Genomic DNA, 4965 nt, shown 5'->3' on the forward strand with positions numbered 1-4965 from the left:
AGAACCGATAAATTATTATATTAGACTGCATACTGATACAGTTATAATGTAAAGTGAAATATATATGTAATTTATTTCTTTTAAAATGTTCATATAGTGTGAAAAATTACAATTTCAATATAATATGCAAACAAAGTATATAACAAAATGTGTCATGTTATTGATCATTAATTCGAACTAAAATCAGTCACAAGTTATAACTGATATTTTATTTATATAGTTGAAAATAGTCAAAAAAAAAACAAAACATAAACAAATTAAAATGTATAAAATTATTCAATTCGGAGTATTTTTCTACACGAACGCCTATTGTGAGCAGTCATCCCACAAGCACTGCATGAATTAGTGGATTCAGTCTTATAAAAATCACTAACAAACTTTTCTCTTTCTCTTTTCTTTGGCCTCCGGGGGGACATTTGTACTTTGGCGGCAGAACAATTTCGCTCAATTAAAATCTGGTACCTCCCATGTAGACCTATCAGGCAGTGGCAATAGAGGAATCTCATACATGCCCAACACTACTACTGGCTTGTATAAGTTAGAGCAGTAATCATCAGCTTAAAAATATTTGCTCTTTAGCTGCATAAGAATTAGCACACGAAATTTCATCAATTTGAAATCTATGGCAAGTACATCCCTTCTTCTCCAAACAAATGATATAACGTCTATCTTCATGTAGACAGTATAACCATAGTCCGTTGCAGATACAACCTACGATGAATAAATAGTAATATATATGTACATATATGTGTATACATATAAGTATATGTATATATGTATGTATTAAAACATAAGAGTAAATACATAAAGACCTCTTTGATCTTGTCCGAGTTTTGCAAAAAGACACTTAAACTTTAACTTCGACCTATTACCCCATGATTCTTCTTTACTCTGTTGCAAATACACCATTTTGACTCTCTGCATGTATACACGCGCCACAGACGCGTGAAAAGGCTCAAAATTGACTTTATTGACCAATTAAAAGTTGTCACATGTAAATAATTTGATATATAATTTATCTTCTTATTTTATAAAAAAATATATAATATTTATTCAATTTTAAAAATTATTTCATACCCCCTATCCCACCCCCACCCCCACCCCTGCTAATACCCCCACCCCACCATTGTCTTCTTCCCCATTTGATAGCTTCTTCTTCATCACCATAACTCAACAACATCAATTACAACAACAACATCATCACCATAACTCTCTTTCTCCTCAATCCTTTCAATCATCTCCATAACTCTACTCACCTTTTACTATCACCATGTTTACTTTCTTCAATTTCAAGTTCTTATATTAATTTTTTTTTTTTACATTTTGAACAATTTTATAAAATTCAATATATTTCAAGATGATTAGGAGTATTTTTTTTTTATTTACATTTCAATAAGCTATTTACGGGTTTTAGAAAATTCACTAATTCGTTTGCAAAAAAATTTAATTTTGATATTATTTTTCTTAAATCTTCATTGCTTTAAAATATCAAAGTTTATTCAGATAAAAGGATGATTAATTTCATATTAATAACTTAATCAAAGTTGAGAAAGTGCTAAAAAATTATTAAAAAAATTATTCTAATTGTTGTGTAATGGCCGAAGGGAATAGAGATGTTTTGTGGAGAAGAACACGTGGAGTGGAATTATTGGTGCAAAGGAAAAAAGAAAGTCAAAAAGTAAGAAAGAGAAAAAAGAAAGAAGAAAAAAATATAAAGAAAATAATTAAAAATAAAAAATATGTATTTTTTTATTAAGCCAGACGTGTCAAATTTTAATTGGTACGTGCAAAACACCTACTTTTTGAAACTGGGTTTCATCCAAAACTGGTGTAGTAATATTGATTCAAAATTGTTTAGGGGTATTAGGATACTCACAAAGTTCAAGTGTCTTTTTAAAAAAAATGGTCCAACATTAGGGGGTATTTATGTATTTTCCCAAAACATAACATTAAAATTATTTATTTCTAATAAATTACTTACCCTCATTCGTGTACTCTTGACCTCATTTAACTCAAGAAGATTATTGTATCTCCCGCAAACAGGGGTGCATGTGAATGTCCCATCTTATCGATTGTTGTGATTCCATCTGCCAAACATCTTTCTAACTTCCTCTAAGAAATCATATATAGGCAATTCTCTCGCTTTCTTTAGATGTCTGTTTATGATTTCTGCAATATTTGACGTGAGTGTAAAACCATGATTTAAAGTAGCATACACCCTAGTCCACTTGTCATAACCAGCCTTCTGCAAGTAATTTTTCACCCTAACATCCATCTATTTGACTTTCTTCATTAGACTGTTAAATTCCAAAATTGTACATGCTTTATCCAATGTGTAAAACACATCAGCTAATTTTGCATGCGACTTTCTGAAATTGGTTACGATATTTTTTCATAGATGCCAGATGAAAAATCAACTCTCACCTCTCAAATTGTGAAATGATAGATCAAACATGTCAATACATCAATATGCAAATTTGACCTTAACTATATGCATGTGAAATCCAGCAAGAAGTTATTCAACGACACAAAGAAACCACTAGATACCCACCAATAAAATCTCGCTATTAAAAATTAGGTGCAATGAGAAAGGCAATCAGAGGGAAAAGCTCAATAGAATACAACATCCCCAAATTAAAAGTGCATGCATGTTCAAGATTTTGCTTATCAAGGTGTGAAAAAAAAACTCAAATAGAACTTGGAGCTCACGCTAGATGCAAACAAATAAAAATTAAAAGAGTGAAAACATCTCAACTTTCTTACATATATTTGGTCTATCTATATCATATACCCAAACATATGCATGATTGAAAAAACAGATGAAAACACCAACAAAAACTAAATAGAAAGAGAGGAACTTACCTGAGAGAGAGTTCACAAGCAAAATGAAGAAAGAATGCAAAATTAAAGTGAACCATAGTGAAATGAGTTGTATCCCATAGAAGTGGAACGTGTTACAGTAAGAGGAATTAAAAGGGTTGAGAGGCAATTATCAAAATGACCACAAAAGTTAATATTATTACGGAAACACCCTTTGTCGTCACTTCACTTATTAAATATAGTAATAATTTACGGGCTTTAAATTTTTCCTTCATTTCCGGTTCATGTGTTGTAATATTTACTTGGAAATTGTTTATATTTCATTTTTATAAAGTCGTTATTCTTTCAATTTAAGGTTTCTTGTTTTATATTTTTAGGGGGTTTCGGGTTTTTAGGATATTTGTTAATTTGTCAACTTAGAGTTTTTTTTGTTTTGGTTATTGTTTAAATTTTTTTTTTTATGAACTTTGTTATTTCTTGCTATATGGCTCCTTTATCTGTTAATTTCTTGATTTCTGATTCATTTATCTTGTGAATTAGAAAAAAAAATGATGAAATAGCTATCATGTTCTTGATTTTTTCTGCAAGCCAATTCAATATGCAATACCAAAATTAGTAACTGTTCAGTTGTCTTGTTTTCTGATTTTTCCTATCTGATGTTTTTTTCTCTGTTTGGCAATTGTTTAATTTTTTTTTACAAAGTTTGTTTTCTTTATTTATTTTTATTTATTTTTCTTACAATTTAGTGTTCTTGATTTATGTTTTTAGGCATTTTAGGTCATTTTGTATTTGATTCCTCTATCTTATATTATTTCGTCTGTACTGTAATTGTTTAAATTTTTTCATAAAGTTTATTTTTTTATTTATTATTTTTGCAATTTAGTGTTCTTGATTCATGTTTTTAGGGATTTACAGTATTTCTTATTTTCTAGTTCTTTTATTATGTTATTTCATCTGTATGGTAATTGTTTTATTTTATCTTTTTAGTAATTGTTTATTTTTTTTGGTTATGTTTTATTTTTAGGGTTTTTTTATTTTGTTAAGGTTTTAGGCTTGATCTTGGTTCTTAATTTTAAGAATTAAGGTTCTTGATTTTAGTATTTCTTTGTTTTTTTTTTTTGGTTATTAGTGTTTTAAGGGTTCTTGATTTCTACTGAGGAGTAAAATTTTCTATCATGATTTTCAAACGTAGTTAATTTTATTATTGTCGCGTTAGAGTCCTAGATATAACTACTCCTATTTGGATAATGTGAAAATTCAAATTGTTCACTTAACTTTTCTCATCATTATTAATGTTATTATTGTGCATCTCCATGAGAATGATTGAGTATAATATGCAAATTCACACTGCTCTTAGTCTGAATTCGACCGGCGTCTGACCCAGGGACGGAGTCACCTTATACCAAGGGTGGTCAGGTGAACAGCTTTCGTCAAAAAATTATACTGTGTATATAAATAAAATGTTATTCTATTTGGTTAAATATAAAGGTTAAAACAATCTTAACACATCTGAAGAATGTAGCTTAGGGGTGGTAGGTGTTCAGCAGGATTGAGAACAATGTGTAAGCTCAAACTGTTCTTAATTTGAATTTGGCGCAGCATATGACCAATCTACCAGAGTATGACTAGAGTACAATTCTTATTTATCATTTACGAAAGAAATTTTTTCCAAAAGAATTGAGAATAATGTGTAAACTCAAATTGTCCTTAATCTGGATTAGGCACAGGGTCCGACCAACTGTCAAAGTATGATATGTGAACTATTTTAAAAAAAAAATTTATGATTTATTCGTTATCAACTTGATTTTATCATTTACAAAAGAATTTTTTTCAGGAGGATAGAAAATAATGTGCAAACTCAAACTCTCTTAATCTGAATTTGGTGCAATATCTGACCAATCTGTCAGAGTATGATTTTATACTATTTTTATTTTATGGTTTATTCGTATTAACTTGATTTTATCATTTACGAAAGAAAATTTTTTTCAGGAGAATTATTAATTTAGAGGTTGTTGCTACAGTAGTAATAATTCATAATGAAGATGTTGCATTTTTTCATGCGGCAAAATGACCTTGTGGACCCTTGTACTATGTCAGTTTTGTAAGTTGGATGTTTCTACTTACATGTTTGTCATCTGAACCCAT

General features: G+C 29.4%; 1 long non-coding RNA gene across 1 annotated transcript; it reads right to left on the bottom strand.

The window, feature by feature from the left end:
• Positions 1 to 249: 249 nt before the first annotated feature.
• On the bottom strand, positions 250 to 2977 carry LOC124900034. The gene is made up of 2 exons (XR_007057619.1): positions 2863 to 2977; positions 250 to 579 (listed from the first exon to the last, which is right to left on the bottom strand). It is a non-coding gene; the product is annotated as an uncharacterized LOC124900034 (long non-coding RNA).
• Positions 2978 to 4965: the final 1988 nt, after the last annotated feature.

Source organism: Capsicum annuum, chromosome 7 (genome assembly GCF_002878395.1).
Source record: "Capsicum annuum cultivar UCD-10X-F1 chromosome 7, UCD10Xv1.1, whole genome shotgun sequence".
NCBI lineage: Eukaryota > Viridiplantae > Streptophyta > Magnoliopsida > Solanales > Solanaceae > Capsicum > Capsicum annuum.